This window comes from Ambystoma mexicanum, chromosome 5p (genome assembly GCF_040938575.1).
Source record: "Ambystoma mexicanum isolate Mex_15411 chromosome 5p, UKY_AmexF1_1, whole genome shotgun sequence".
Taxonomy (NCBI): Eukaryota; Metazoa; Chordata; class Amphibia; order Caudata; family Ambystomatidae; genus Ambystoma; species Ambystoma mexicanum.
Window position 1 is genome coordinate 891,401,158 of NC_090930.1, and position 13,341 is coordinate 891,414,498.

Below are 13,341 nucleotides of genomic sequence, written 5' to 3' on the forward strand. Positions count from 1 at the left end.
GGAATGGGAGCTGATAACCACAGATCAATGGGCGTTGGACACCGTAGAATACGGACATTCCCTGCAGTTCAAAAGCAACCCTCTGCATATTCCACTGGTGCGTGTAGCTCATTCCCATCTGACAGTGTTGCTGCAGGAAGTAGCACTTATGCTACAAAAAGGGGCTATAGAACAGGTCCCGTCGTCGCAAAGGGGTCAAGGGGTTTACTCCCGGTACTTTGTGGTGAAAAAGCCGAATGGAAAATGGCGTCCCATCCTAGATCTGCGAAAACTGAACAAGTCGTTGAAGAACATAAAGTTCAAGATGCTCACGCTCCAAGAGGTAATCAGGTCAGTTCAAAAAGGGGATTTTCTGGCGTCTCTGAACCTGCAGGACGCGTACTTTCACATACCGGTGTGTCCGCGACACAAGAAATACCCCAGGTTTGTGGTAGAAAACGATCACTACCAGTTCACAGTTCTCCCTTTTGGACTAAAATCTTCCCCCAGAATGTTCACCAAATGGCTGGCTCCGGTGGCAGCCTGGCTGAGGAAGCAGGGCCACCAGGTATACCCGTATCTCGACGACTGGTTGGTGATGGGATCTTCCCCTGTCGTCGACGCACGACAGTCTACAGGACACATTGAACCTATTGGAATGATTGGGGTTTGCGATAAACTTCGACAAATCCTCATTAACGCCATCCAGAAGCTTGCTGTTTCTGGGTGCCCAGTTCGACACCCAGCTGGGATTAGTCAAACCATCCCTCGACAGGTCACCAGGCTCAGTCGTTTGGCAGGCCAGCTGAAGATCAATTCCAGGTTGTCGGTGAGAAAATATACGTCAATCCTGGGAGCTATGGCGTCCTGCATTCATCTAGTGCCCAACTGTCGCCTTTTCATGAGGCCAGTTCAACAGTTTTTGGCAGATCGTTGGACGCAGTCTCAGGGCCTTTGGTCAGACAAGTTGACCGTCGACGACGTCGAGCTCATGTCAACCCTATGGTGGTGGAGGAATCGGCGGAATATTTCCAAGGGAGTGCCTCTACAGGACCCGGAATTCCAGTTCACAGTGGTGACGGACGCGTCCCTAGCCAGCTTGGGAGCGCATATGGGCACTCTGCAGACACAAGGCCGCTGGTCTCAGAAAGAATCTCTCCTACACATCAACATTCTGGAATTGAGAGCAGTCCGCTGGGCCCTGAGAGCGTTCCTGCCTCACATCAGGGGATCCACAGTGAGAGTTCTGACGGACAATACCACGACAATGTTTTATTTACGAAAGCAAGGCGGTACGCAGTCCAGGACCCTCTCCATCGAGGCTCAGAAGGTGTAGCACTGGGCGCTGAAGCACGATGTATCCATCGTAGCCCATCATCTGCCAGGAGTGAAAAACGAGCAGGCAGACTCGCTCAGCAGAAAGATGGACCAGATTCACGAGTGGGAAATAAACCACGATCATTTGGTGAAGGTCTTCCAGAAATGGGGACAACCGACGCTGGACCTCTTTGCCACGAAGGCAAACAAGAAGTGCAAAATGTACGCCAGCAGATGGCCACAGGAAAATTCAGTGGGAGAAGCTTTTTCCTTCCCGTGGACGGACAAGTTCCTCTATGCCTTCCCTCCGTTTCCCCTGATACGGAGGACTCTGCAGTGGATACGCAGGTACAGGTGCCGAGTCATCCTGTTAGCGCCATGTTGGCCGAGGCAACCATGGTTTTCCGACCTCCTTCATCTGTCAGCGGACCACCCGATAACGTTCCCAAAAGAGCCCAACATCTTGTCCCGGAACGAAGGAACGGTGTGGCATCATGACCTGAACAGTCTCAACCTCACGGCTTGGCTCCTGACTTTTCGGAGTTTGGGGCCTTGACCATTCCATCGGACTGTCGAAAAATATTACAGGCTGCGCGGGCCCCGTCCACCAACAAGTCTTACAGGTGTAAGTGGAAAAGATTCTGTGTGTGGTGCCAAGGGCAGGCGGAAGTGTAAGCTCTGAGAGTTACTCCGGAACAGATCCTCCCGTATCTGTTGCATTTGGCGAGGAGTGGCTCGTCTTTTTCATCTCTAAAGGTTCACCTGACGGCCATCTCTAGGTTCACAAGAAGGAGGAACTCTACGCCTTTGTTTAGTGACAGATTAGTTAAACATTTCATGAGAGGTTTGTTTCGGACGTTTCCCCCAGTTAAGCGTTTTCCACCAACGTGGAGCCTTAACTTGGTACTTGCAGGTTTGATGAAATCACCTTTTGAGCCAATGGCCACGGCGTCCATGAAGTTTCTATCTTGGAAAGTGGCTTTTCTAATAGCCATAACGTCGGCTAGACGAATCTCAGAGTTACAAGCATTGGTCATAGACCCTCCATATCTCAGATTCTTCAAGGACAAGGTGATCTTGTCGACGAGTCCTCGTTTCATCCCGAAAGTTCCTACGATTTTTCATAAACACTCTACCATGGTCCTACCCACCTTCTTTGCAACGCCATCATCGGCAGCGGAAAAGGTTCTGCATACCCTCGATGTCAAGAGGGCTGTAAAATTCTACCTGCATCGTACCCAGCAACTTCGATCGACACAGCAGCTCTTCGTTGCATATGGCCCTTCAGCAAAGGGGAAAGCAATTTCGAAACAAGGTCTGGCTCGATGAGTCTCGTCGACGATTGCTTTCTGTCACTCGAAAGCGGGAAAGCCGCTACAAGGGCGTCCTAGAGCCCATTCGACCAGAGCGACCTCGTCGTCGACGGCATTATGGGCGGGGATCCCGCTGGCAGACATTTGCAGAGCAGACATTTGGATGGTCAGTGCCCCATACATTCACCCGCCACTACTGCTTAGAACGACAGCATGCGGACAAAGTTCAAATGGGCCGAGCAGTCTTGCGGCATCTCTTTCTATAAGGTAAGCCCTTTCTCTTCGAGAGGGTTCTATGCTGGTTGGATATGTGTGTATCTCTCTCTCTCTCTCTCTCTCTATATATATATATATATATATATATATATATATATATATATGCGTATATGCTTTTAATTATATGCACGGACATGTGTATGTGGTTCCAATGGGAGCTTTATGTATCCTGTTTTAACTTATGTATATTGCGGTATACAGTACGGTGACAGGTGGTTCATTTCGAATCTTATGTAATCATGGTTCGTTTTCTTTGGCAGAATGGGGTGATTGCTCGATTGCAGTTACACCTCCTTCATTGTTTCACGTTCACTGCTGTGCATTCTATTCTAAGCATGTGAATCCATGAAAGATCCAATGCTGGAGAAGGGAATAGTTTCTTACCTGTAACTCCATTTCTCCAGCATTCGTATCTTTCATGGATTCACATGCGCCCTCCGGCCTCCCCGAAATGCAATCTTCGCATTTTTTCTGGTTTCACCCCGTTCCACTTGGAGGGGTCGAAATCTGGAAGGAGCCACGGGGGTGGGGCATTTATACCGCTATGTCTTGGTAGGGCGTGCGTGCGCGGCCCAAAACGACGTAGATAGGACACTGAAGTGTCGAAAGTTTTCCTATAGGAAAAGGCTATATAAGCTTACCGAGGGTTCCCAGTCTGTCGACGGGGAATATTCCAAGCATGTGAATCCATGAAAGATACCAATGCTGGAGAAATGGAGTTACAGGTAAGAAACTATTCCCTTCCCTTCCTCAGCTTCAAAGGAAACGGTCTTGAAGCTTTGTTCTCAGGATAATACTTGTAGTTCCTCAGGTCTCAGTGTTCCATTCCCAAGACTTTTACTAAGCCCCTTGTACTTCTTTTAGTCTTTTCAAAAAGTGTAACATAACTCGAGGTCAACCTGACCGTGCTTCTGGATTACATCACCAGTTCACTTGCAGTGCTTCTCCTTGGTTTATTTCACAATTCAGGGCTCACTGGTCTAGGCACAGTTGTCAGACTACTGGGTCCACCCATTACAGGTCGCTCAACCAGGATCCCTAGGCTCTTCAGCCAACACAGGTTCTGCTATACTTGCCCCTGTGTACAGAGTCACATTCTCTTAGTCTCTCTTTGTTGGCCTCTTGGCTTTATGTGCCGTCTTTACACTCCTCTGGCTTCTCCTTATTAGCCTCTTGACTCGGCCATAATGTGTCACACACCTCTTGCATGTCTTTGGCCCTGCCACTCTGCATTTACACATAAAGTTCACTTTGTGATGGTATTGTTCATGTCCCACCTTTCTATGGCACTCTTTCACACTTGTGCTCTTTCCATAAGCAGTTTTTGTTAGGGAGGATTCTCTTACAAGGCTAATTTCCCAAACCTAGTGAGTCCCCCAGCAGCTTTGCTGGAATTTTTTTTTTTTTTCTCCTGCTAAGACTGAGAATCTTTTCCTCCCACTCTTAGGCATGATTTGAAAAATGTCTTTGACTCTTTGTGTGCTCATGGGCTATGGGGTCTTTTTACTCCATAGGGTATCATCTATTTTTTATGTGTGTGTTACACAGCACCCTCAGTGCAGTACCACAGGGGTGTCATAGTGACCCCCAAACATAGACTCCATACCCTGGGACTGATTACTGTCTCCCAGGGCATGTAAGGTCACCATTGACTTTACTAGTCCAAAATTGTGAACAGAACCAGTACAAACCGTCATATTGAGGAAGTACTGGAAGGGGTTAATTCGATTGCCCCTGGGTCTGCTTTCAAGGGGGCACTGTCCAGTCCCCCCTTGTCGAGTTTCTGGCTGGTGGCAGTGGTCACCACGCAAAATATTCCACCGGAATATTTCCTATGGGATTTTCCCATTGATTTTAAACGCACCACTTTTTGGTGCAATGTTAAAGATACTGCCGGTTTATTTAATATTAAATCAACGGTTGGGTCTTTTTGCCACAACTCTTTTCTAAAATGGCATTCGTGTCCGTCTCTGTAACTCTAACCAAGGTCGAGCCCTTTGTTCCACTTTTTGGCGGGCTTCTCCACAGAAGCCCTCCAAATGGTGCCACTCTGTCTGGGTTCCACTGGATGTGTGGGGAGGGGAATTGGCACCCTGGTCTGCGTTGCCTTAGCAACTCAAATCGCACTCTATTCTGATTGGCCCAGTGGTGAGCCGCCCGGCTCACCACTTAGCATGTTTGAGTGACAGCTAGGCTGTTGAATGGGGGTTTTTCTGCATAAAAGCAGGGCTTTTGGGACTGGAACTTCAGAAGTCGCCACAGGACCTAAGAATCCAAAGAGGGAAGAAGCTGAGCCATCTGCAACGATGACACCACTGGTGAAGCCCTGCTGCAACGAACTCGCCACTTTGCCAACGACAAGAGAAGATCTTCTGCTGGACGAGTCTTCTTCCTTTGAGCTGGTGGGATCAACCAGTTCACCCCTTTCACATTCCAAAGACGTCTCTTGGTCGAATCGCCCGTGCCAAGCACCCCAGCGGCCGGATAGCCAAGCTTCACCACTACGACAGCGAATAAAAGGAACGCACCTTTTACTGACTAACTCCGCAGCTGGTTTTATCCCTGTGCAGTGCATCGACTCCACGTTTCCTCCTCGACGAGATCCTCTCTTCCCCTGGTCGAAACAACGAACTGCAACCACTGCCAGGAACAACTGCCACTGCTGGAGCGTCCTCTCTCTTTAAGGTACTGTGTTCCTCGTGGCCTCCCTTTCTTTGGTTTGCCCAAGGTGACCCTTAAATCCTTGGCTTTCCAACTGGGTTAGCCCCAGACCTTCTAACTTTAACTTCTTGAATCACCCCAACCTCTTTTGAACATTCTACAAAGACTTTTAGTGCAATTTAAACCGTGTGATCCTGGGCACATTTCGCTTTGCTCCATTTAAAGTGGGCCTGGCCTATTAACTTTGGCTCTACAGTGTATACTGCCTTTAATCCCTTGCTGAGGACTCCTAAAAGTGTTGGGACCTGTTTTATTTCTATGCTCTGCCTTTTTCTCTCCCTTTAACTTAACTATTGGAGTGCCATCTAGGTTGTGCGCTCACATCTGTTTTAACAAATCGTGGTGTTTTAATTCTGACTTGTCTAATAGTTATCAAGGGAGGTGTGTATACTTTACCTGACTGTGTTTTAACTTGCTTTTGATTTAGAGTGCTAGGGTATTGCCTAAAGTGTGTTTTAAATAAATAATTATATACTTTTGATACAAAGCTCTGGTCAGTGTTTGTTTGCTCTACTGTGTTTTAGCCCTATTGTGTATACTCTATATAATGCCATACTCTTCTTGAGAGAAGTCTGACTGCTCAGCCACAGCTACCAAGTAAATCTGGTTGGTGCAGACTGCTACCAATTGGGTTTACTGCTTACTCCTGTAGTCTTAATCTTTTGCAGTGTTCCCCAAGGGAACTGCACAGGAATCTGCCTAACAGTTTTCATGTGGGCACTTTCGCTTTGACTGTTCTCCGCTATTTAGTTTGCCCATAAAGTTCAATAATTTGAATTTCAAGTTTCCCTTCAGTGCGGTAATTCAATACCTGTTACCCTCAAGCAGTAATTAAATACCTGTTTGAAGCCCGCTAGGAACACCCCAGCTGTTGAGTAGCACTCTCTCTGACACTCACCAGGCTTCAGCCTTGTTCCTCAATGGCTACTGATGCTTCTTTTCTGCTCTGTCAGTCGGCGGGCCAGCTTCTGCGAGCCCCGCTTGCACATGCTGGCATCTCCGCTGCCTTTGCCCAGACATGGACGGCATGCTCTTTTCTCCTGCTTGCTCGCAGCTCCTGTTGCTGATTCCTTGACAAGGATGCTCCCAGACTTGTGCCAGCCCACCGGTCCAACTCGCCTTGAGCTGTGCAGGTTCTCTGGGCTGCTGGTGGGTGTACTGGCTCCTTCACCAGTCCAACCATGGCTGACTCCTTCGAAAGAGGGTCCACTACTGGTTTCCCTCCCACAAGCATCCCGATTGTTCCCTGTGCTATTATCTGTCCCTCTCTTTATACACCTGATACCACTTAACAGGTTTCAGGTGTAGATCCTCAATTGAGCTTGCCTGACTTTGATTAAGGGGACATGTATGACTCTCACCATACTCTTCAGGCATCTTCTTCGTCCAAGTACCAGAGTGGTAAAATGCAGGTTTAGTGTTCATTACTCTGTCTCGTCTTCTTTGGCCCAGTAATTTCAGAGGGTAAATGTGGGGAAATGAAGGGAGAGGTTTTGCAGTAGCCCATAAAGGTTGGGGGGGAAGGTTATGTTGATCATCAATAGGAACAGGAGGGATACCATGTCTTGCGTGTGGGCACCCCATTCCCAATCTCCAAGGACTCTCCACCCTGGTGATCCTCCCTCGCTTCTCCACCTCCAAGGCCACAATCTAAAAGTGATGGCTGTTCCCTAGACACCTGAGAAGAAGACAGGTGGAGTAGGAGTGAGAATACCCTCAGGTTTCTCATGGTGCATAACACCAGATCCATCTACATCCAGAATTCAAACACCTCACAGCATTCGTGACACCAGTAGGCAACTTTCAATATACTCTAATGCCATTTGTTCTCATCTGTGGCTGTATCATTCCAACATCTCGTTACCAACCTCCTCAGTTACATTACCCATATGGCATTTTTCCAGTGTGACATACTGGTTTATGGGAGGGATCAGGCAACCCACATACATTACACAAAGAAAAGTGTATGTTGCAGAAGTCGAATATCTAGGATACACCATTCCAGCTGCAGGAATACGTCCCAAGGTGCCGCTGATAACGCAATCCTGGAGGCTCCCAGACCAACTACGAAAGAGCAACTCTGATTCTTCATGGGACTTTCGGAATACTACACCAAGTTTATAGTAGCGTTTTTCGGCAAACAGGAACCACTGAGACTCATCTTGAAGAAGAATGCCCGTTACGAGTTGTCAACCGCATGTCAAAATACATTTGACACATATAATCCAGCTTCCCAAATGCCCCTACTCTTCATCCCTTTGTTCCTGCCAAGCACACGATTATAAAAACCAATGCCAGTGCTTATGGTTTAGATATGACCATGATGCAGAAGTCGAAAGGAGGCCACTCCATTGTGGCATTTGCTTTCTGCGCTCTCACCAACTCCCATAACTGAGTCAACGGGAAAGAGAGGCTTGCGTGACCTGGGCCACAGAACACTTAAAAAATTATAGTTTGGGTAGAACATTCGCACTCCACATGTATCACAAACAGTTTATTCATATTCTGATGCCCGGTGGCACGAGCAATGTCACATCGAGGCTGGCTAGACTCGCAGCCAAATTGTACAAATTTGCATTCAAGATTAAATATGTCCCGGGCTGACGGAGTTTGCAAGCAGAATGCCTGTTCAGGCTACAGCTGCTGCACAAGCCAGGGCAATGAATGGGATGCCAATGACTGCGTTGTGCCATTCTAAAAGATGCAGAAGAACAAACCTCCCATAGCGCATTAGTGGATCAATGCTTCAACATACAAAAGCTGTCAATACCCTCTGACCGCTAGATGATTTCATGAAGTCAGGATGGCCATCAGAAAAGAATATTCGGATCCATCTTCATCCATACATCAAGATACAAGCCAAACTCGTGGTGAAAAGAGGCCTTCTTTGAAGGGGAGACAAGCTTATTCTGCATGCGTCACTTGTGACCATCTTGCTGGTGCTTGCTCATGAAGGACATTTAGGCTGCACACTGTCAAAATGGAGGCTAAGGGAGCCCTACTGAAGGCCATGCATGGACAGTGACATGAAGAGGCACATTATTGCTTGGGCAGCATGCAGGGAAGAAGAAAAACACCTCATCGGCCAAACTCCACCAATGACATCCGTGGAATGGAAAGGACATCCCTGGCGTAAAGTGGGTATAGACTTCATAGGTCCCATGGATCACATGCCCACGGAATATATGTAGGCACTGGTGGATTACATCTCCAAGTGGGTGGAAGCAGAATTCATGGGCGAGATAACCACAGCATCAACCATTCAGGCTCTCACAAGTGTGTTCAGAAGAGAGGGATGTCCTGAGGACATTGTCTGGACAACGGAGTACAATTCAATTCTGTTGAAATGATAAACTTCTTCGACTGGAATGACAGGGCAAGTAAAGTGAGCTAATCGCATGATCAAGGAAGCAATTCAACAAGCAAGAGCATTTGGGACAAGCAGTTCAGAAAACGATATCTGCTCACAGATTTACAATAAATTCTGCCACTCATTTCCAGCTGATGAGGTTGAAAGTCCAATACCGAACTTAATCCCGCATGGACGCATTTGCGGAACGTAGAGCAAACTATAGATATCCCTAAAATCATGAGAACAGTGGCAATCGACCAACAGCATCAGAGGGACACCTTACACAAGCAACTCAACGAAGGATAGAGAAATACATGTTGATGGCGTAGTAATAATATGTATGCCCCCGAAGCACAATAATACTTCATCCAATTACAGTCAACCATTGACTGTCACAGAAGTACATTAAGATACCATAGCAGTCAAAGGAGGAAAAAAGTGAAACATGGCCATGGTAGCAATCTACTAGAGGAGGACACGAATCCGAACAATTAGCGGAAGCATTCTGCTGACAGTTTGAAGTCTCTCGCCTTACAAAACCAACAAACAGTTCAACGTACTAACCAATAAAGTAACGAACAGAGCAAGCATAAGGGAGGAAAATAGAAGATGCAGTGAAGATGTGGAATGAGGCGAATGGAGACCCAGAAGAATACAAATTCCAGAGACGTTGAGCGGGTATGAACTTTATTGATCTCTACAAGTTGTTAACTTTTATAAAAGCAATTGGGGTTGATGTAGTGTTGCGCTCTGTGTTGCGCTCTGTGTTGCCTGCGTTGCCCAGTCTTGTGTCGCAAAGGCACACCGCTCGTGGTGCGGGGTGGAGCGCGTGGGTATCAAAGGGCATGGCACAGAAAGCATGCAAGTCAGGTCGAGAGTGTGCACCCTTGCGGCTTCCCTACTTGCAGAGAAAGAAAACTGCTGCGTGTACACCATCCAGGTGTTGAAGATCTCAGATGCTTCATGAATGATAACAAAGTAGCAATTTACAAGGTTATGAGCTTTATTGTGAGAAAGTCATTCTTATGTCCCACCAAAACACCCAGCCCAAGCCTCCCCCACATCGCAGCAGGTGAGGGGGCTTCCTGAGGCACCCGGCCACCAACGGCGCTCACACCTAAGCCGCACTGCAAACCTGAGGCCGGTGGGCTGGAGCACCCGATGAAAAACCCCCCCCTCCACCCGAACTGCCGGGACAATGTCGGACTGCAGGGCTGTTTAACAACACAAGTGGCCCGCGCCCCCATAAGGGGCCTCCACATCAACGGGGGAAGTGGACACTGACAGTAAGCCATGAGGGGAACGAATGAAGGCCCCCGAAACGGCCACCCATCAGCAAGCCCCGGGCCCACGCCACACTCCACATCTATGCCCAGGGAGCCGGCCCGCGATGCTTCCCAGTTAGTAAGCCTCCAGGAAGGAAACCCCACCTCAGCGGCATTCAGACAGGGGCAAACCACCCATCGGCAGCCATATCCAGCTCCCGCCGGGCAGCAGCACAAGCGGCGGCAGCCGGGAGAAGGATAACCCGCCCCCCCCCGAGAGACCAGCCCACTGGGGCAGACTAGCAGACCCACACCTGATCAGTTCCTGTGGCAGGGAGCCAACCAAACCCTCTCTGGCGGTGCCTGGAGCCATCAATACACACCCTCACAGGAGTCACGGATCCTTTGGCACGTCGGAGTGATCCACAGCCCGAGAGGCACGTCTCTTTTGAGGAGTGAGGGTCATAACCAGGGAGTCTCTGGCGGAGAGCGGCCTCCTAACACCTGCAGGGATGCTCTACTAAAGGCGGCCAGGCATGCCGGGTCGTGGCTCCCACTGCCCTCGGGCCCGAGAGTGACTGACCACCTAACTTTCTGCCCTGCAACCCCAGCATACTGCACCCCAGCCTGTGGGAAGGACCTGAACTCAACATGTCCAAATAATCAAGTAAGCAGGCAGACATTGCAATTCTATTATCCACCTCTGCACCAGACAGGTCCAGGAGAGGGGACCTCCTGGAGCCAGGAGAAACAACCACCGAGAGCATGCATGCGGAGCCACTCTGAGAATCCCCGACTCAGGCGGCTTATGAAGTCAGACCTCCAGGACCTCCTAGCGGCACTAACTAAAGAGTTCTAAAGGGGCACCAAAGAGGTGAAAACTACCATCACAGTGCTGGAAGCGAGAGTGGGGGAGCTGGAGACAAGGACACCGGAGGTAGAAACCACCCTGTGCAAACACAGTTTCAAGATCGAGAAAGGGGCGGATAGGTTGGCCGCGCTAGAAACCAGGTGCAAAGCCCTCCTACTTAAGCAGGAGGACTCCGAGAACTGCTCCCGCCGCAATAACGTACGCCTGAGAGGGATCCCCACAGCCGTCCCGGAGGTAGACCTGGAACGTTACGTGAGCTACCTCTTCCGCTTCATCCTAACCCTGCTGGGCAAATCCCCCCCGGTGCTTGACAGGGTCCACAGAACCAGAGTTAGAGCAAATTCATCAGCCCCACCGGACGTCCTTGCATAACTACACTACTTCAAAGTCAAGGAAGAAATCATGCTGGAGGCAAGAAGTTCCCCTCGAATACTGTTTAGAGGGTGCCTCCAGCAAGGCGTACCGTACCACTTAGGCTTCCCCACCTCCATGATTTTTTCCTGGAACGGGAGTGTCCGCCATATACGCAAAGTGCACGAAGTGGAGAGACTGCTACATCCAGACGCTGGGGAGGGGCCTGCGTTGAACGCGCCCCCTCAGAACAGGTAGACCCGCAGGACTCTAACCGAACCTGGTCGCGAGTGGAGAGGCGACGCCGGAGAATCACAGGCCCCTCACTCAAGAGCAAGCGCCCTAGCAACGATGGCTGAGGCGGGGTGGCACCCGTACACAGGACCCGCGGATCCGATACGCGTCACCTGAAGGACCATATGCCAGCCATAACAGCTGGCTACATATCGAAACCCTTGAAGCAAGACAACACAACAATTACACACCAACCTTTCATCACCTTGCAGCAGAGACCAAAGTGTCTCGTCTTCAGAAGGTTGCATTGGTCCAGGCAGGAGTCCCTGTTGGTCGAAGGCTGGCCCAGATTACCAAATTTTGTTTATTATGGGGGGGAAGAGGGGTGGACACCAACAGGGGTACAAACTACCAATACAGGGCCCAGCTCAACTGACAGTTACCTATACAGGACAGCGGAAGGTGGGGTGAAACAGCATTCATCACCCTCAACCCAAACTCTTTGAAATGGGATCACGCATAAAAAATCTAACCATGATTACCTGGAATGTCCAGGGCCTAAACTCCCCCAGAAAATGGAAATCCGTGGAACACCGCCTGGCCCAACTGGATGCAGATATTGTCTGTCTACAAGAGACCCATCATTTGGCCCTGGACGAGCAACGAGTCAAGTACCGAAGGTTCCCTAAAAGATACTTGGCATCCTCCGGACAGAAGCGGAGGGGTGGCAGTCCTGCTCAGCCAATCAGCGGCTCTGTCAAAGGTCACAGTCAAGCGGGTCCCAGAGGGTCAGTTCTTGCTGATCAGGGGCTTCCTGGTTGAACTCCCAATAACTATTGCAGCAATTTACTCCCCAAATGATGCCTAGGAGCGCTTCCTACACAGGATTCTCCAGTGATAACGTCCTTTGCCGAAGGTAAACTGCTGATCGGAGGTGACTTCAACCTCACCCCAGACCCCACCATCGACAAGACCCTACCGCCTACCGGAGCAGACTTTTCAAAGGCACTGGGGTTCGCGGAATTCCTGAGCGAGACAGGAGCGATCGACGCCTGGAGGCTGGCTAACTGAAAGGCCAGGGACTACACTATCTTTTCACACGTCCATAGGGGTCTTTCCAGAATAGATCTTCTACTTGTTTCAAGTGTGCTGTTCCCCTGCATCGTGGACATCTACATAGGGCTAATGGTAATCTCCGACCATGCCGCAGTTATAGCACAGCTCCAACCGGAGGGTCTACCAACGCTGCGGCAGAGGGCTTGGAAGCTGTAAGACTACCACCTCTCGGACATAGCAGACAGCCAGGAACTGTCGGAAGCTCTAATCAACTATTTCACAGAAAACGTGGACAAGGGACCCACATAGGCTATGGTGTGGGACACCATGGAGCCCGTGATCTGAGGGGTCACCATGAACTGCTCAGAAGCACACAGGCGCAGACATCAGCTCAGACTAGAGGAACTGGAAACGGAGGTGGCTCAGAAAGAAGCATACCACAAAAAACGCCAATCGGCAAGGTCGTGGAATGAGTTACGCAAAGCTAAAGTAGTCTTGGAAATGCACCTGACAGACCGAACAGCCCGAGCATCAACATACACGAAGCAGTACTACTATTTTAACAGCAACAAAGCCAACCGCCTGCTTCTGCATAAGCTCAAGAAA

General features: G+C 49.5%; 1 protein-coding gene across 1 annotated transcript in view; it reads left to right on the plus strand.

Moving 5' to 3' along the window:
- Positions 1-13,341, plus strand: part of PKD1L1 (polycystin 1 like 1, transient receptor potential channel interacting) — a 2,330,280-nt gene that overhangs the window by 2,063,289 nt on the left and 253,650 nt on the right. The window lies entirely within an intron of this gene.